The sequence below is a fragment of the Theropithecus gelada genome, chromosome 11, assembly GCF_003255815.1.
Source record: "Theropithecus gelada isolate Dixy chromosome 11, Tgel_1.0, whole genome shotgun sequence".
Lineage (NCBI taxonomy): Eukaryota > Metazoa > Chordata > Mammalia > Primates > Cercopithecidae > Theropithecus > Theropithecus gelada.
In genome coordinates this window covers 85888784-85910096 of record NC_037679.1, presented here as the reverse complement: position 1 = coordinate 85910096, position 21313 = coordinate 85888784, and the positions used below count along the sequence as shown (strand labels likewise).

Sequence of the window (21313 nt, the reverse complement as noted above, 5' to 3'; positions counted from 1 at the left end):
AAGCTGGTTAGGAAACTAACTAGAGGAAGGCGGTCTGGTCCAAAGGACAAAGGCCTAATGACAAAGGTCCAAATTAAAAGGTCCGTTGTCATTAACCATTTGTGTGACACTGGCCTGCCTCTCTTGCTTTAGTTGCTTTATTAGAAAAATGGGATGTGTGTGTGTGTGTATATATATACATAGTACATATATATATATGTTGTACATATATGTGTGATATACATATACACACATATACAGACATATATTTACAAGCCTATATATATGCATGTGTGTGTGTGTATGTGTGTAGAGAGAGAGAGAGAGAGAAACAGAGACAAGGAAAGAGGGTTGCTGTATTACATAATTTAACCCATACAAAGCAATTAGGAGAGTACCTACAGGTTGTTGCTGCTCAACACAACGTAGATCTTCTGGTCATTATAATTATGTAAGCACATAATCTAGACTTAAAGTTGGATACCCAGGGAAGTCTCAGCTGACAGCAAGATTGGCCCCCAGATTTTCCTCAGGCAAAAGGAAAAGAATGAAAGACAATAAATGCCTTCCTCAAAAAAGTAGAAAAACTTCAAATGAACCTAATGATGCATCTCAAAGAAATAGAAAAACAAGGGCACATTTAAAGCAGTGTGTAGAGGGAAATTTATATCACCAAAGGCCCACAAAAGAAAGCAGGAAACATCTAAAATTGACACCCTAACATCACAATTAAAAGAACTAGAGAAGCAAGAGCAAACACATTCAAAAGCTAGCAGAAGGCAAGAAATAACTAAGATCAGAGCAGAACTGGAGGAGATAGAGACACAAAAAACCCTTCAAAGAAATCAATGAATCCAGGAGCTGGTTTTTTGAAAAGATCAACAAAATTGATAGACTGCTATAGCAAGACTAAGAAGAAAAGAGAGAAGAATCAAATAGATGCAATAAAAAATGATAAAGGGGATATCACCACCGACCCCTCAGAAATACAAACTACCATCAGGGAATACTAGAAACACTTCTATGCAAATAAACTAGAAAACCTAGAAGAAATAGATAAATACCTGGACACATACACTTTTCCAAGACTAAACCAGGAAGAAGTTGAATCCCTGAATAGACCAATAACGGGTTCTGAAATTGAGGCAATAATTAATAGCCTACCAATCAAAAAAAGTCCAGGACCAGATGGATTCACAGCCAAATTCTACCAGAGGTACAAGGAGAAGCTGGTACCATTCCTTCTGAAATGATTCCAATCAATAGAAAAAGAGGGAATCCTCCCTAACTCATTTTATGAGGCCAACATCATCCGGATACCAAAGCCTGGCAGAGACATAACAAAAAAAGAGAATTTTAGACCAATATAAATGATGAACATCAATGCAAAATCCTCAGTAAAATACTGGCAAACTGAATCCAGCAGCACATCAAAAAGCTTATCCACCATGATCAAGTGGGCTTCATTCCTGGGATGCAAGGCTGGTTCAATATACACAAATCAGTAAATGTAATCCAGCATATAAACAGAACCAAGGACAAAAACCACATGATTATCTCAATAGATGAGAAAGGGCCTTTGACAAAATTCAACAGCCCTTCATGCTAAAAACTCTCAACAAATTCGGTATTGATGGAATGTATCTCAAAATAATGAAAGCTATTTACGACAAACCTACAGCCAATATTATACTGAATGGGCAAAAACTGGAAGTATTCCCTTTGAAAACTGGCACAAGACAGGGATATCCTCTCTCACCACTCCTATTCAACATAGTGTTGGAAGTTCTGACCAGAGCAATCAGGGAGAAGAAAGAAATAAAGGGTATTCAATTAGGAAAAGAGGAAGTCAAATTGTCCGTGTTTGCAGATAACAAGATTATATATTTAGAAAACCCCATCGTCTCAGCCCAAAATCTCCTTAAGCTGATAAGCAACTTCAGCAAAGTCTCAGGATACAAAATCAGTGTGCAAAAATCACAAGCATTCTTATACACCAATAACAGACAAACAGAGAGCCAAATCATGAGTGAACTCCCATTTACAATTGCTTCAAAAAGAATAAAATACCTAGGAATCCATCTTACAAGGGATGTGAAGGACCTCTTCAAGGAGAACTACAAACCACTGCTCAATGAAATAAAAGAGGACACAAACAAATGGAAGAACATTCCATGCTCATGGATAGGAAGAATCAATACTGTGAAAATGGCCATACCGCCCAAGGTAATTTATAGATTCAATGCCATCCCCATTAAGCTACCAATGACTTTCCTCACAGAATTGTAAAAAACTACTTTAAAGTTCATATGGAACCAAGAAGAGCCAATATTGCCAAGACAATCCTAAGCCAAAAGAACAAAGTTGGAGGCATCATGCTACCTGACTTCAAACTATAGTACAAGGCTACAGTAACCAAAACAGCATGGTACTGGTACCAAAACAGAGATACAGACCAATGGAACAGAACAGAGCCCTCAGAAATAATAGCACACATCTACAACCATCTGATCTTTGACAAACCTGACACAACCAAGAAATGAGGAAAGGATTCCCTATTTAATAAATGGTGCTCCAGACACATCTGAACATCTGAAGGAACGAACTCCGGACACACCATCTTTAAGAACCGTAACACTCATCGCGAGGGTGCGTGGCTTCATTCTTGAAGTCAGTGAGACCAAAAACCCACCAATTCCGGACACACTAGAAGAAAATATTGGGAAACTCTCTAGGACATTGGTCTTGGCAAGGATTTCTTGAATAATACCCCCCCACACACACAGCAACTAAAACAAAAATGAACAAATTGAATTGAATTAAGTTGAAAACCTGCACAGCAAAGAATACAATAACGAAGTGAAGAGACAACCCACCGAATGAGAGAAAAATATTTGTAACCCACTCATCTGACAAGATATTAATAAACAGAATATAGAAAGTGCTCAAACAACTCTATAGGAAAAAAATCTAATAATCCAACTAAAACTGGGCAAAAGACCTGAAGAGACTTCTCCAAGAACACATACAAATGGCCAAGAGGTATATGAAAAAATCCTCATCACTTATCATCGAGAAATGCAAATCACTGCTGTAGTGAGATATCATCTCACTGCAGTTAAAATGGCTTTTATCCAAAAGACAGGTAATAAGTTCTGGTGAGGATATATACTGTTGTTGAGAATGGAAATTAGCACAACCACTGTGGAGAACAGTATGAAGTTTCCTCAAAAAACTAAAAATAGAACTACCACATGATCCAGGAATCCCATTCCTGGGTATATCTATAAAAGAAAGGAAATTCATATATTGCAGAGATAGCTGCACTCCCATGTTTATTTTAGGACTATTCATAGTATTCACACTATTCCAAGGTTTGGAATCAACCTAAGTGTCTATCAGTGGATGAATAAATAAAACGTGGTACATTACACAAGGGAGTATTACTCAGCCTCTGAAAAAGGATGAAATCCTGCTATTTGCAACAATATGGATGGAACTAGAGGAAATTAAGTAAAGTAAGTCAGGGACAGAAAGACAAACATTGCATGTTCTCATTCATATGTTGGACCAAAAAAAAGTTGATTTTATGGAGGTGGAGAGTAGAACGCTGGTAACCAGAGGCTGGGAAGGATTTTGTTGGGGGGCATAAACATGCAGTTAGAAGGAGTAAGTTCTAATATTTGACAGCAGAATAGGGTGACAATATTTAACAGCAATATATTGGGTATTTTAAAATAGCTAGAAGAGAGAACTGGAAATGTTCCTAACACATAGAAACAATAAATATTTAAAGTGATGGAGACCCCAAATATCCTGACTTGATCATTACATTTAACGAAGTATCACATGAACCCCATAAATATGAACACCATATTCTGCGTCTATAAAACATTAAAAAATAATTTCCCAGTAAACTAATACCAAGCAGAGCCACTCTGTGATTCTAATAGACTAAGGTGATAACTAGACCACTTTAAAATCATGTCTGAATTCTCAAAAATACAATGACATTAAATAACCTACAAAAACGATGAAACATCCCTTTATTTTCCTGACTGATATGAGTGAATACAGTTTTTTCTTAAGTATAGGCTTAACTTTGATCTGGTATTTCTGCCTTTTAGATAGACATATGAACTAGTCCAGTTGTAGCATTAACCTTGCTTTTAAAAAGCATTTTATTCAAAGCCTCACTTCATGGAACCTATCCAAAAATCATCTAAAAGAAGAAAGCCCAAATCCTAGAATGCCCTGTTTTTGATACACTCTTCTTGAGACACCTAATGGTTTCCATGGTGCTCACCTTCTCTTGTTGCCACAAAGTAATTAACCCGACTTTGCTGAGCTTCAAGTGGGTCCTTGCATATCTTTGATTGAAGAGTATTGGCGCCATTCTCACTGGAGTGGGCCCTGCTCTGTGCTGACCCTCCCCTCAGCGTGAGACCCCGCACCCCTGTAGCATCAGCCGCTGACTCCCGCTGGATGGGACGCTCCACATGAGCAGGCCTATTAGCATCTAAATTTGATAGAAGAGAAAACTAGACCCAGAGAGGTAAAGTGACTGCCCACATCCATGCAGTTGTAGGTGGCTGGGAGTCCAATCCAGCCTTCTGTCTTCTCGGCTCCAGGACCTGCATTGTTTCATTGCATTCTTTTTAACCAGAAAGTTTGTCTTTTTATTATTATTATTATTTATTTATTTATTTATTTATCTATTTATTTATTTATTTATTTATTTTTTGCCAGGGTCTTCTCTATCACCCAGGCTAAATAGAATGCAGTGGTACAATTAAGGTTCACTGCAACCTTGACCTCCCAGGGTTCATAACTACCTCCCACTTCAGCCTTCCACCTAGCTAGGACCACAGGAATGCACCATCACGCCCAGCTAATTTTTGTATTTTTTTATAGGGACAGAGTCTTGCCGTGTTGTCCAGGATGGTCTCGAATTCCTGGGCTCAAGCATTCCTTCTAAAGTGCTAGGATTGCAGGCATGAGCCACCATGCCTAGCCAAAAATTTGCTGTTAACCAAAATTGCTCAAACCTGTCTGGTTTTCTGAGTCACATTGGGCACTTATTAAAAGTACTTATTCCTGGGTCCCACCCTGGACTTATATACCTCTCCCAGTGAGAAGCCTGGCATCTTTACATTTACCAACATCATCAGGTCATTAATTTTTACCACTCGGGTTTAGAAAACTCTACTTGGATAATACAACATGTGTAGAGGTAAGACACCTGCCAAATTAAGTTCACCAGGCTTTATTGAAGACAAAATCTAATTAACCAATCTCCTCAGCGAGAAGTAACCTTTCACTGAAAGATACTTTCGTGTTTTTTCTGCTTCTCGCTAACTCGCCCATAAAAATTATAAGGAAATAAAAATAAAAAGCTGAGAGGCAGAAGTATTTACCACTTACCGTTTATTCAGGGCAGTAGGCAGTTTCAAAGAGGACAGGAAAGAAGAAAACGAAATGCTGTCCAACATAAAGCTTTCCCTGCTGTGAAAGGCAGCACAGTGGCAAACCTGATTGGTTTGGATCTGTTCATATTTCAAGGGATGAATTCATAAAATACTACATTGACAAACATAATGAACTTTAATGGTGTCTCCCTTCACTAAAGCAAATCAAGGACATGCAGAGAAAAATCAGGAAACTTCCTTGCAATGAATGATTGGGTTCTGGGTGAAGATAAAGTGGACTTGGTTATTTGTCCAAGAATATTGAAGATTTCTCCATCTTTCCACTCTCTGGATTGAGGGCAGGCTGAAGCATCAAAAAATAGGTAATCTTGGCTGTGTGCAGTGGTTCACGCCTGTAATCCCAGCACTGTGCAAGGCCAAGGCAGGTGGATAACTTAAGGCCTGAAGTGACCAGCCTGGCCAACATGTCAAAAACACATCTCTACTAAAAATAGAAAAATTAGCTGGGCATAGTGGCATGAGCCTGTAATCCCAGCTACTCAGGAGGCAGAGACAGGAGAATTGCTTGAACCCAGGAAGCAAAGGTTGCAGTGAGCCAAGATCATGTCACTGCACTCCAGCCTAGGAGACAGAGTGGAACTCTGTCTCAAAAAAAAAAAAAAAAAAAAAAAAAAATGCTACTACTAATAAAAAAAAAGGTAACCTAGAGACCTATATGTTAGAGAAACCTGATGATGGCTGCTTAGCAGATACTCTGACTTTATACAAAAGTGGTTAGGCGATGTCAAACCTCAACCACAGAGGAGAGGTTCAGGGAACCAAATACCTGGATTTCGTCTCCTCTCATTCTCTGATTTCTTGCAAGTAACTCTCATTTTCCAATCTAACTTGATGTTGGAGGGCAAAGCATCTAATTAATGGTGCCAAACCATATTGTTAGCCCTCATGGGTACAAAGTGGGAGGGAAAATGGTGAAGAGTACTGAAGTGTTGCCAGTGGAGAATATCCGGCACACGACTAGAGGGTCACTGTCTTTGCTTTAGAAAAAGTACTGTGAGCTGCAAAACATTTTCAGTTTTTCCATGATCGGCAACAGAAGGTATCTGGAATAAGAGTGATTCATAGTCTAAAGAATACAATAGTAAAAATTCCTATAGACCAGCATGGCACAGAACAAACTCTTGTAGACTTGGGAGGTACTAAGATGAAGAAGGATAATTTCTGGGCATGAGGAGCCTCTCAGAAGGGAACGAGAGATGATACAGCAGCAACCTGTGTGACTCAGTTACCTAGTACAAGATAGGATAAATGATGTCCCTGCAGAGGGCTGCACAGTCCGAAGATACCATGTGGGCCGTGATACTCTCTAAGTCATTTGAATAGAGATACAGCTTTGGAGAGATACAGTGGCAACCCTAAATCATCATGACGACGGCAATTGCAAGTACCAGGCACTCTTGCAAATGCTTTGTATTGACTCATTCACCCATCGCATCAACTCTAGGGTGTGTGCATTACTGTAACCCCCATCACAGGGAAGTTAATCTTGCTCAAGCCCTCATAAATTGAGTAAGGTCAACATTCCTCAGAGATGAGAGGAGGTTAAAAATATAACTTAAGTAGAATTTCAGAATAAAGCAAGATAAAATTATATGTCTTGATGATCTGAATTTGTGGATGGAGACGTGTGCCTTCCACATACAGATGGTTTTTCCCAGTCTTGATTGCTGCTGGAAGAGATTTCAGGAAGCATCCTAGGCACAATGATGGTTGAGTTTTTGTTTCTGGGTAGCCACCAGTCTGCCTGATCGTATAAATAAATGGCAGGTGAGCAGTCTGAGGTCTGAAGGAAAGTAAACTCAGTCCCAGTAGATAGGAAATGCTAAGAAGGGCCTAGAATTCAGACATAGAGCTCCTGCGGCATAGTCCCTCTGTGTCAGATATGGGAGACAACAACATCTGAGAGTCTTCAACTTCAGCTAAGATCCAACCTTGTGCCTTTTAAGGAGAAGCACCTTAAAGCAGAGATTCCAAAACGTTGCTTTGAAACATTTCAAGGTGTCTTTCATTAAAATAATGCTGTACATATGTGTTTAATAATTTAAATATATATTTAAATATATATTAAGTATACATGTATATTTAAATATTTTAATGTATCTATATATTTGAATGTATATTTATATATATTTGAATCCATATTAAGTACTTTTTGAATCACTTTAAATATCACGAATGAGTGGACAGGATGTCACAAAATTATCACAGACTGTAGTCTATTCAAATGCTTAGGAATCATGTGTTTTATGACCGAATTTCCTATGACACCAGCACTTTTTTCTATAGTAAGAGAGCCTCAATATAGCACACTTGACGTGTTTCTTGTGCACAGACATGGGCTGATTCTTTATTAGCTGCACAGGTCAGTGACAGGACCAAGCAACATCAAATCCGTTGACAAATTGAGTGATAAAAGAATTATGTCTACTCCTGTTTATTGTATTCTTTAGACATTTAGTAGGTCAGTGGTGGGGATCAACTCTGTTTTTCCAGAAACTTCAGAGGTGGCATCGAAGCTCCTGGTCCTTAAAAATTTCCAGCAACCTCAGAGGTGGCATCGAAGCTACTGGTCCTTAAAAATTTCCGGCAACCTCAGAGGTGGCATCGAAGCTCCTGGTCCTTAAAAATTTCCGGCAACCTCAGAGGTGGCATTGAAGCTCCTGGTCCTTCAAAAACACTCTGAGCATCAAGGTTCCAGAAGATCCCCTTAGGCCTCATAAGCCAGGATTGCATCACCATTCACCTTTGGTTCTAAGGGAGGCAGGGAATGCATTTGGCAAAGAGGAATGGGAAGTCAAGGCTGTAGCAGACAAACCGTGACTCAGTCTCTGGGGCTGGGCACATTACTGTCTGGACAAAAGCAATTTAGCCATAAAGAAAAAACAATGACTATCGGGAAGAAAATTGTTGCTGCCAAGGCAAATGTTCCAGAGCAGCTCGTGTAGCAAAGACAATGGAGTTTCCGAGCATGTTTCATTTCTTATGAGACCTCCCTTTTTCTGTCTACTCCCAGTATCCAATATATGAGTTGCATTTGCCGTTTTACTAACTTTGCTGATTTAAAAAAAAATACTTTCAAACATACACAGAAATTTAAAGGAAACTATAACAAAACTGCATGCACTGCCCAAATTCAATGAAGATGCAGACTTTGCCATATTTCCTTTATTTATTTTGGAACCATTTCAAGAAAAAAATTACAAACAGCATGATACTTCTACTCCAAATACCTTATCACACATCTCCAAAAAATAAGGAATCTCCTATATCAGCTGACACTATTTTGATGTTTAACAAAATTAGCAAATCATTCATTTCACCTGGTCCACGTTTAAATTTCTCCAGTTGTCCGCTAATTGTTTGGTGTAACAGCTTTTAATGGATCCAGGATCCAGCCAAGAATTAACTGATTTCACTTTAATTGTTCTCGTCTCTTCCAGTCTCCTTGCTCCTTATACTTTAGACCATCACTGGGCCCCCTGACCCCTTTCCTTTACTATTCAAACCCCAGATGGATTATTCTCTTAAAATTTATGCTACTTATTTTTTCTGTCTTCAAGGGAGTGTCGCACCTTACCATTCAAGGGCACCACTCCAGTGCTGCTGAATCTGGAACACCTACCATGTCTTGGATTTGACCTCTGCTTTATCATCTACATTTCCTGTCATTCTTCCCTCTGCATGCTCCATTCTACCCATCGTTTCTTTCTTCCAAATTTTTATCCATCCTTCAAAGCCTGAATTCCATATCTAATGTTTATTTGATTAGCTCAGATTAGAGAAACCCCCCATTTTTAAAATGTAACAACAATCCCATAAAGTCTTGAAATGAAGTTGTTTCTATGCACATTTGCTCCATCTGTTGGCATTCTAAGACCTAGAGGCAGGGTTCCTGTCGAATTAGCTCTATGTTCCTAGCGATTTGGGTAGTCCCTGCTCCATGGTACTTACTGGGTAAATGTTTGGTGAGTGAATGAAGGTGTAAAAATGGTTAAATACATGCTGATTCTGTCTATTAAATATACTCAAAGTGGCCACCATCCTGAGTGCAAGAAAACTCCTGTGGCTGCAAATTATTCAGGTTGTCTAAATATTTGAGTGACATAGAAAATATAATTCAAAACAGCTTAGGTACACAAGATAATTTGTTGATGTAACTCTTTATTGGAAGAAATGAATTCAGGTAAGGCTGGGATTGGGACTCACACAAGGATACCAGGATTTGGTCTCCATCTCCCAGGTCTTCCCTTATCCATGTTGACTTCATTGTCAGGCTCCACATGGAATTGAGATGGGATCTGGGAGGGGTGTATCCTCTCAGGTTCAAGTCCTATTAAAAAATATGTTTTTCCTCCACACAATAGCCCCCAAAATTCTTTGTCTCTCATTTACTCATTAGGTCAATAACTATTCCTAAAGTACTGTGGTCATGTCAACGAGATGCTTTGATTTCCCTCATGTGAGGTACATATTTAATTCCAGAAAAGAATGAGAGCATTCTATGGAAGAAAAATGTTATCACCTATTTTCCCCATCGTGTGATAAAGTAAAAGATATCTATTGAAATTAATGAACATTTTAAAACTTACTAAATCTAGAATAATAGAGCAGATACGGATAAATGTGCCGCATCTGGGAACTAGCTATGGTTTAGTACAGGAACGGCAATTAAGTAGCTCTTATTACACTACAACCACTCAGTCTTCCTGACCTGCAGCAGACATTCCTAGTCAATCTTTTCGCTTTTCATTCTAACCCTAGATGCATCCTTAGAAAAATCTCAGCACATCTCTGGGCAATGAGATCATTCTTTTGGGACTTGACACATGAACTGAAGTGTAATTGGCATTCTTTATTGGAAGGGGCATGGATTTAGAGTTAAATTGTCATGAGTTCAAATACCAACCCCACCTATCATTTACTATACAGGTGAATGTAGACAAGTGATATAACTCTTGTAAGTTTTTATTTTTTTTTTGTCATTTGGAAAGTGGGAAAATTAAATATATATACATATATTAAGCGAGTATAGTTAAGTTCATAACCCAGGCAGTGTTAAATACATGCTATTTTGCCTTCTCCTTCCCAAAAGAGACTCTCTTTGCACTGAGTGGAGCTTGTGGGATCCTCTCTTTGAGGAACTGAAGACAATGAAACCTCAGCCTGTAATCAAGTAGCTATAGCTCTCCCTGGGAAATTCAAGATTGAGGGTTTCAACTCATCCAAATCACCTAGCACCACCTATCTTTGGACAAATGATAGTCTTGGAAGAACAAATGTGTTTCAGGATGCTAAAAAGACTTAATCTATGATTGAAAAAATACTAGCCCACTCAGTACAAAACCTTTGTAAGATTATACTGGAAAATTTTAACACTGTAGTTTGTGACAGGGGATTGTTGCCTTTAGAGGAGAGGGCATCCTGCATGGAGCTGCTTGGCTCACGGACCAGCCCTGCCCCCAGGACACTTAAGGCAAATCAATAGCTCCTGGATACGTTTCTCCTTTAGAGCCCGTTTACACTTATTTTTTTTTTTTTCTTTACTCTGAAGACACACAATCAATGAAACATGAGTGATTACCTAACCTGAACTGAGTATTTGTTCCTTATGCATCAAAAGTTTGGAGGAAGCATTTCGATTCCAAAAATTACCTTTCCTCCTTGTCCACTGGGAAGGTGCCCTTGCCTTTGAGTTTACATGTAACTGCACTGGAATTTGGTAATAATGCTCAATCTTTAATAGAAGTGTGAAATGGCATTTCTTTGTCTCATCCACCTTTTAATTGACACATAATTTTGAGTATCAACTATTTTGTCAGACCCTCCATTATGTGTTAGGGGGTGTACCTGAGAAACTTGCTTTCTGTCTGCTTATGAAATTTGCAATTGAATAAAGAAGGCAGATGTTAAACCATTTATTTCAAAATCCACCCTTTAATTGCATTTAAGACAATACTTATCAAGGGAAAGTGCACAATGCAATCTAAAGGTATAACTGGGTAGCTGTTTTATCTTTAATATGTATTTTAAAGTTTTATATAAAATAATTAAGCTAAAATGTGTAGTGTTTTTAATACTGAAGAAAAATTGAACTTTGGGGAATATTTTGCGTTAAAATAACAGAAATCCTAAATAATAATTATTTAAATTAATAACTATGGAGATGAGCAGTGCTAAGGTCATTTATCAGTGCTGTCATATCAGGTCGTGGCATCACCATGAGCCAGTCCTCTCAACTTTCAGGTTCAGGTATCATGGCCTTACATGATATTCATCTGAAGCAGGATGAGACCGAGCAGGCAGAAAAGGAAACGTTTCTGACAGTGTTCTCTTATGAAGAATCCACCTTTCCTAGAAGCCCTAGTGAACCTCCCATCCGACTTACAGGTGCAAATTGCCTGAAAGACTCATTCCAAGACCAAGCACAGGTACAAGGGCCAAAACTGGCTTAGAACAGGCATGACTCACCTTTTCAGCTTCTCAGTTATCTCCTCTCAAGGGCACAGGTCAGTCCAATTGGTTTGTGAATAAAACTGGGGAACTGTCGTAAGGGAAGAAGCAACAATGAGACCCTTTCCGTAAAGAGGAGAGACATAAACAGGCATACCTCACCAGGACCACCTCCAAGTAATTACTTAAGAAATAAAAGCTCTATTAGTAAGAATTTTGGAATTTCTGTCTTGTTTTTAATCCCATTAAAAAAGGTTCAAGATCCATTGGTATCAATCTATAGATCAAAAAGAATCAGGTCTCTTTTAAACAGCAAGGAGGAAAAAAAAAATGAAATCTCATGGACGGCAGTGGTATTGCTCCACATGGCCTCACGGTGGCACTGTTGAAGAGTCATTCTGTGCAGATGCCTGGGCTACGTTGTTTGGGACTGCCTAGATCCCTGTGCTCAGGCACAGTTGGCTGCCAAATTATCGTTCTTTCAGAGTCATACACATCTTTAGCCATTTCTTCAAATCACCACCTCTGTTCTATGAAGAATCCCACAATCAGTTGCATATTTTTTTGAAGCCAACCCTTTGAAATGAACTCTTAGCACCTTTAGCTGAGCCAGGTCACTGACTTCTTCCTACAAAGCAATTTTATTTCATAGAAATGCAGCTGAAGTTAGAGGAAAGGCAGCATCCACTTCCACCCTACTGGGAGATCCTGGATTCTCTATGAAAATTAAGATTTCTACCTTCCAGAGTTAATACTGTATGCCAAAAAAGGGCATGCCACTGAATACCCTTTTTGGCATACACTGAATACTATAATTTTGTATGCCATTGAAATGACTGTATGGGAAGAGGAATTTATCTGCCCTTTTCTATCTCTGTTTACTGGATAGAGTTCAATCTTTTGAGGAAATGAAGGCATGAATGAATGCAGCTACTCAGATATTTGTCATATGAAAATTTTAAGAAAATAAATATTTATATAACTAAGAGGGATGGTTCAAGTGACTTTCCTGGAGAAAACCTCAGCTGTGTCATTGTTTTCCTGCCTAGAAGAGGGTAAGACAGATGCAATTTTATACACACTGTCAATGACAACCTCATGTACTCTGTCTTAGGAGGCATCCTTCACACACTGTAAAAGTCTCTTGAGAGATGCTACCTGTTCTTATCAGAGAGAAGAAAATGAAGAAAAAACCCCAAACTTTCAAATTCTTAAATACAAAAATATTGTTAAATAAAAAACTACATCTCAGCCTGTGATGTTGCAGTGCAGATTGGCTCAATTCTACAACAATGCTCAAGTCCGTGCCTTCTGCACATTTGCCTCATACATTCTAGGCAATCTCCAAACTCCTTGGGCCCTTTGTTTCCAAACCTAAATAACTTTCTTACAGCAGCCCTGGCAAACAAATATACCTATTTTTGTTTGCTTCTCTATGTTTGATTTTTTTTCTGTTTGGGGAATTCCCCAGCTGAAGATTTTTGTAGGAAGCAAAGATTACCACCCACTCCACAATATGAAACTGCCAGGGCCTTCTTCAACTCCCGTGAAGCTGGGGTATAAGAGACCAGCCTCACCAAGAGAATAACCTGAGCTGGCTTTTGTTTCAGGAGATGTAAATGCAGCAAAGTCTTATGAAGACATGATGGTAAATGTTAGGTGTCAACTTGACTGCATTAAGGGATATCCAGAGAGCTCGTAAAGCATTATTTCTGGGTGTATTAGTCCACTCTCATGTTGCTGATAAAGACATATTCAAGACTGGGTAATTTATAAAAGAAAGATGTTTAGTGGACTCATAGTTTCACTTGGCTGGGGAGGCCTCACAATTGTGATGGAAGATGAAGGAAGAGCAAAGCCATGTCTTACCTCGCGACAGGCAGGAGAGAGCTTGTCCAAGGGAACTCCCATTTATAAAACCATCAGATCTTGTGAGACTTACTCACTACTACAAGAACAGTATGGGGGAAACTGACCCCATGATTCAATTATCTCTAACTGGCCCTGCCCTTGAAATGTGGGGATTATTATGATTCAAGGTGAGATTTGGGTGGGGACACAGCCAAGCCATGTCAGTGAGTATGCCTATGAGGATATTTCTGGGAGAGTTTGACATTTGAATAAGTGAGCTAAATAAGGAGGATCCACTTCACCCAATGTGGCCAGCGCCTTCCAATCGACTGAGGACCAGATTAGAACAAAGGAGGAAAGAGGAATTAGTTCTCCCTGCCTCTCTCTTTCTCCCTCTCTCTCCTGGAACTGAGACGCGCCCCCTCTCCTGTCCTGAGAGATCAAAATTTCACGTTTTCCAGCCTTCAGACTCCTGGACTTGCACCAGTGGCCCCTGGGTTCTCAGGCCTTGCATCTTAGACTGAGAGCTACATCATTTGCTAATGAGGGATGGGGCTGAAGAGGAGGCAATTAAGTGAAATCAACCACACATTTGCAGAGTGTACCTAACAGTCCTAAAGGTCAACTGGGTCAAAGAACCGTGGGGCAAGCAGAACTTCTAGTTGCATTTGACTGGCCAGAGCACATGGATATGATCTTGCACTAAAGTCACATAACAATCTCCAATTTTCCAAGTTTATTCACAAATCTGAATGCCAATGAGAAATCCAGGCAAAGGCTGACAGTCATTTTTTTCCTTGGTTCACAGTCATATTCCTAGACCATGTAAATATATTGCATTCATTTGAGATTTGGTCTGCATTACACAGGTTAAAAATAGAGAAATCTTTCCCCAAATGGCAGCTATTCTATGATCTAAGATCTCCCTGCATGCACCAAATTGTCTCATAATCTCTTATTAAGCAGAAGTGAAATAAAACTACACAATTAGGAATAATTTTAATTATAAATGGCCCTCCCAGAGAGAACTTAAATTACCGTTAAAACATAGAAAATCAAATAAAATCCAAGAAAATACCAAAGAGCAAATAGAAGTCTCAAATAAAAGGTCCTTGTACAGAAAGCAGATTGCAGATAATTAGAAATAAAGCTGGAGATTCAATTACTTGGCTTTTCTTCTAAGAAGATAATGTTTATTTTTTACAATATGTCTGATTTTTAAACAATCAATAAATCGCAATGGAAAAAATATTGAAATAATTCATTATACTTAAATATCGAAATACAAATAATAGCATCATGCCATTTAAAATAATATATGATAGCAGCATTTACATTCAGGAATGAATGTTCCAAACTTGCTGTCAAAAAGCCTTATGATCTTAACTGGGCTTCATGAATTTTAACTTTATGAAACAGGCACAATTATAAGATTGTTTAAAAAAAAGTAAGCAAAGGAATCCAACATTCACATATAGATGGAATAGAACTCAGAATACAATTACTGGTGAAAATCAATAATTTTTAATATTTGTATATTTTTTAACTTTTCATATAAGCAATAAAAATAAAATATTTTATCAAAAAATAGCTACATTATATGATTGAGCCCTATGAGAATTTCTGTAGTTTACCAAGTTCTGGACAAAGCAAGACAAATATCTATAAAAGAAGTAATTTTCCTTCATTCATTTTACTTCTTTTGACTGGAATTCATAGATTTCTATTTTCATCTCCATCAAAACATAAACATTAAAGACTCGAATGACTGACGTGATTCTCGTCACGAGATCTTAGTCTGTTTGGGATGCTATCACAAAATGCCATAAACTCATTAGCTTAAAAAGCATGAATTTACTTCTCACATTTCTGGAGGCTGAGAAGTTTAAGACAGAAAGCTGGTGGATTCCACACCTGATGAGGACTCACTACCTCATTCACAAAGACAGCCTTCTCTCTGTGTCCTCGCATGGTGGAGGGGAAAAGTTCTGGTCTTTCCAGCCCCCTTTAAAGGCACTCATTCCATTGTGAGGCTCCACATTCATGGTCTAATCACCTTCCAGTGGCCTCATCTCCTAATAGCATCACTTTCAAGACAGGCTTGGACATAGGAACTTTGATGGGGCACAAGCATTCAGACCGTAGCATAGAGTGATCATCATCAGTGGTGTTTTAAAAGCTCTCAGGAGGCCAAACCTGTCTCCTATATCCCAGAGTTTAAATATTTTTGAAATCAAGACATTACACATCTTTATCTCTGTCTGTCATGCATTTCTTTTGAACAGTTTACTCCTTCCTCCTTCTTTTCCATCCCCTGTGGAGTAGTGGTGGAGCTTGAGCACTCCCACATCCTCAAATCCATCATAGCCTAAGTAAAGGTCATGAGTGCAACATTCTCTCAAGGTAAAATAGATAGCGCATCCCTTTGTATTCTTAAACAGGCTTCTGTCTGGCTAAGCCTCCACCCATCAGGGATGGTAGAAAACGCAGTTGAGTAATTTTGAGGGAGATCTTCCCTCACCGTCTGTGATTGTCAGGAATGTAGAGACTTGTACAAGCTAGAAGAATTGAAGAAATCCCTGGTCCTCAGTTCACCCTGGCTACTGCTCCTGGGGTCTTCTGTTTGACATCCACAGTTTCTGCTCAGAGACAGCCAGCTCCCTTCCTTCAAGCTGAGCTGGAGATGAAGAGCCCTCTGCAGAGGAAACGGGTGCCCAGCTGCCTGCGCGGGCTCAGAGCTCCACCTGCTTGATCTTCTACGGTGCTCAGGGAGCTGGGTCCACACGGGGGGGAATCCACAATCCATCTGCCACATTATCTGGGCCAATCCCCTTAGTTACTCCACCTCAGTCTGGCCACTCTCCATAATTGCAACCCTCTTCTCTCTGGGAAACACCAGCCACTTAGAATCAAGAGTCTAAACATTCAGAGGCTGGGTGTGGTGGCTGGCACCTGTAATCCCAGCACTTTGGGAGGCCAAGGTGGGGAGGATCCCTTGAGGCCAGGAGTTCAAGACTCACCTGGGCAACATGGCAAACACCCATCTCTACAAAAAATAGGAAAATTGGCCGGGCGCGGTGGCTCAAGCCTGTAATCCCAGCACTTTGGGAGGCCGAGACGGGCGGATCACGAGGTCAGGAGATCGAGACCATCCTGGCTAACACAGTGAAACCCCGTCTCTAAAAATACAAAAACTTAGCCGGGTGAGGTGGCGGGCGCCTGTAGTCCCAGCTACTCGGGAGGCTGAGGCAGGAGAATGGCGTGAAACCGGGAGGCGGAGCTTGCAGTGAGCTGAGATCCGGCCACTGCACTCCAGCCTGGGTGACAGAGCGAGACTCCGTCTCAAAAAAAAAAAAAAAAAAAAAATAGGAAAATTAGCCGGGCATGGCGGCATGTGCCTGTAGTCCCAGCTCCCCAAGAGGCTGAGGTAGCAGGATCTCCTGAGCCCAGGAGTTTGAGGCTGCACCATGAGCTGTGATTGCGCCACTGCCCTCCAGCTTGGGCAATAGAGCAAGACTTTAGGGGGGGAAAAAAAAAGAGTCTTCACATTCTGAAATTAATAATCTCCTAATCACTTACTTTGCCATCAAAGATGAGCTTTTCCCTTCAGGAAAGGAAACTCCAGCTCGGAGTTCGGGTTTCTTTCTTCAGAGGGGTGTGGACAACCCTTATTCATCCATGATAATTCTTCTAATAAGAAATCAAGGAACAATCTCTTTTTTCAATGAAGCCATCTAAATCCATAGAACTTTCTCTTTCTAAGGCGATTATCAATCTTGGGCACACATTTAAATCACTTGCAGACTTTTAAAACTCCCAGGCCCGCAGTCCAGGCCAACCCAATCAGAACTTCTGTAGATAGACCTTGGGCATCACGAAAGGGCAGGTAAGCCATCCTCAGGTGATTCTCTTGTGCAGTGAGCACTGCGAACTGCTGTTCTACAGCATGGGTTTCCATTGCTCGAACAGAATCCTTGGTAACTGGTTAATGAGGATAGAGGCTTTGTATTGTGTTAACTGTTTTGCAAGGATCGTATGCATCCAGATGATGTTCTAGGAACTGTAAATACTAAGGGAAAAAACAGAAAACAAGATTGGGCATTGCCCACAAAGTACAACAGTTTTATTCTTTGTTTATCATAATATAGACAAAAAGGAAAAAGAAATATTTATAAAAGTAATATTTATAAAATAATAGAAACATGATAAATTAAAAATATTTTATTTATAAAACAAATCAGTGAGCAGGTACAAGAGATTGTCTTTAGAGATAAAAGCTAACATTAATTGACTACATATAGCAAAAAGCATATTGGTATTGCTAAAATTGGTGGTGATGGACAGAGAATATCAGCTTATGAGGGTTGCCTATTGTGCAGAGAAGGAAGGATTAATGCAGGAACGGAGCTCTGAAGATCTGATTCACTGTCTGTCTGTCAGTGGCTCAAGCACACAGTGATCAGGTACAAGAGATGCTCGTAGAGATAGAAACTCACATAAAGTAACTACATATAGTGAAAAGCACACTGGTACTGATAAAACTGGTGGTGATGCACAGAGAATGTCAGCTTATGAGGAAGAAGAGGGGACACTGACTCCCCAGAAGCCATTCAGTCCCCAGCCTCCCTCCCACCTGCATGAGGCTGCTGGAGCTCTGTGGCACCAAAAACCATTGGCTCCCAGGATTCTATAGTCCAGACTGAAGTTCTGGCTTCCTGCTCACAAGCTGTGTAAACCTGGATAGGTTACTTAACTTCTCTGGGCTTCTTACTGTCGCCTCAATTGTAAAACTGGTTTAATGACAGTGATTTGTTACCATGAGGGTTATAAAAGTAAACATTTACAGTGTGCTTAGATTCGTGCTTGAAAGGGCAAAAAATGGTCCAAGGTGTATTATGTGATACATTTATTCTAGTTGGGATCAAAGGCAGAGGCTAGTCAAAAATCTTAGAGGTTTACCAGTACTATAGTAACTTTCGTTACTAAACTTGGTTTTGGGAAAAAAAAAATGCCTGTGCTGTTTTGAGAATGAAGCGCCCTGCCCCATCCCTGCAGCATGGTCCAGAGCTCCGGATTGTGTGCAGGTGAGGCTCCACAGGTATAGAAACCTGCTCATCTGTAGCAGTGAGCACGGTCCATGCCCTCTTTATTGCTCCTGGGCTGGGTGGGACGTTGGAACCTTTGCAGGAAGTGCTGTGGGTGGACCTTGATCGATCCTGCTGAACATCCTCTCTGTACTCCTAACACTTGAGTTAATATCACAATGATACTGCTTGTCACTTATACATATGTGCAAATGGGAAGACATCAGGATTAAAGAACAGTGCTGGGTCTGGGAGATTAGATATAGATGCTCTTACCACTTACCAGTGTATTTCCATATCTCTTCCTTTACAATGATTATGTATTACTTACGTTAAAACTTGGAAAGCAAAAATCCTATTTTCAAAGATTTTAATGGACCCACAAATGCTTAAGACATAATACTAAGTGGAAAAACAATACAAACGATCTTAATGGTATCTTCTTTAAAATATACATATAGAAAAACTACTGGAAGTTAATACTGTATATCTCAGGGATACAGGGCTTTGGGAACTTATATTTTCTTCTTTAGTTGTAATGAAAATTTTAAATTTAAATGACAAAACAGTTCCTTTACAATGGGAATTTATATGTCCTAATCAAAAGACATATTTAACTTATGAAAGAAATGGCATCACCAATTTTATCTATTGTACAAATTTTAAAGAGTCCCTGTTGCTAATGCTTAGGGTTGTGTTGCTTGAACCTTCTGAAAACTACATATACAGGAGAACTGTTGGCTCCTTTTTTCCTTCAATTACTGAATTCTCTATTCTTGACATTCTGCTGAGGCTCTATTAGACGACGGGAAAAATCATATAGAATGTCTGGTACTTTTTTCTCAAGAGAGAAGGCATTAAATGTAATACTGGGTATTTTTCCAAATGTCTGAAATTGGGCTGATAGGGTGTATAGGTTTGGAAGTCTTGACTTTTCTACAGGAGTCTTTTGGGAATTTACTGACTATGTCACGCAGTGTTGGAGGAAACTTTTTGACCTAGAGTCTTGCTTAATATGCACGTGACTGACTCTGCACAGAAGGTTGGACCTGGCTGCTTCAAAGGGTCACCTATTGTGCGGGGAAGGAAGGGTTAATGTAGAAACAGAGCTCTGAAGATTCAATTCCCTGTCTGTCAATGGCTCAGGCATACAATGATCAGGTACAAGAGATTGTCCTTAGAGATACAAACTAACATTAATTACTCAAAACCTTTTATGCCATGATTAGGGTAGAACTTACAGTACTTATGAAATTAGCCGTGGTTCACGGTTCATCCTTTCTGACTTCTGATAAGGTAAGATATGAGACTGGGCCAGGCGTGGTGGCTCACTCCTGTAATCCCAGCACTTTGGGAGGCCTAGGTGGGTGGATCACGAGGTGACGAGTTCAAGACCAACTTGGCCAACGTGGTGAAACCCTGTCTCTACAAAAAAACTACAAAAATTAGCCTGGCATGGTGGCACATGCCTGTGGTCCTGGCTACTCAGGAGGCTGAGGCAGAAGAATCGCTTGAACCCGGGAGGCGGAGCTTGCAGTCAGTGAGCCGCGATCGCTTCACTGCACTCCAGCCTAGGCGACAGGGTGAGACTCTGTCTCAAAAAAAAAGAAAAAAAAGATATGAGACTGAACTTTACCAAGAAATGCAGTTCAAAATAATGAAACTAGCATTTCAGTACAATGAGAGAAACACATATTTGGAAACCAATGAAACCGCCAAAATAAAATATTCACATGACTGTGTTCACAAATCCACCTCCCTAGGACAACATGCATGTGGGATGTCTTGTGTATATTGGAAGCAGTTCTAGGAGTGAATGAACTAAATTTTTTCCCTTGAGCTGATGACTTTGGTTCTATATTAAGCAAAACTTACAGTGTAATAAATCTCAAAATAAAATTAATTAAATGTCCTCTAACCCTTCCTCAGATAATATTCTACTTTGAAGAACACCAATAGACAGAAGCAAGAGGACTACTTTTTAATGCTAAAGTATGCAAAACCTGCCACTTCACTGGCAAGCCATGAATTATTCATAAATATAGACTTGGTTAATATCTTTAAAAATGCAGCATATTTTGCCTTGTGATTTCGAGCTTGGATAACAGTTTTGGAATCATGACATATGAACCAAATTACAACAAGCCCCCATATTGATTTTCTGCAGATTAGGGAAATATGTTCATTGACTCAGTAAGAGATCATCAGTAGGTACCCGAAATAAGGAAATTAAACTCATCTTTTGCACAGCAGTTTTGGCAGGATTTGTGCTAGGAACACTGAAATAAAGAATGTATCATTTTAGGGAAATGTTTATTATATGTTTTAACAGCTGAAGAATATTATTCAGTGGTTTCTCACTAGCTTTGCCTAAAAAATTTGATTAAATTGTGGGCCTCTCCATTGAGCAGGAGACACTAATATCAAATGTGTGTGCATAAGCTGGAGTGACAAATCCTT

The 21313-nt window shown here is 39.6% G+C and overlaps 1 long non-coding RNA gene across 1 annotated transcript in view; it reads left to right on the top strand.

The window, feature by feature from the left end:
* Positions 1–20924, top strand: part of LOC112635343 — a 35419-nt gene extending 14495 nt beyond the window's left edge. Inside the window, exon 2 of the long non-coding RNA XR_003121897.1 lies at positions 20783–20924. This is a non-coding gene — a long non-coding RNA (uncharacterized LOC112635343). The remainder of the gene's footprint in view (positions 1–20782) is intronic.
* The last annotated feature ends 389 nt before the right edge of the window (positions 20925–21313 follow it).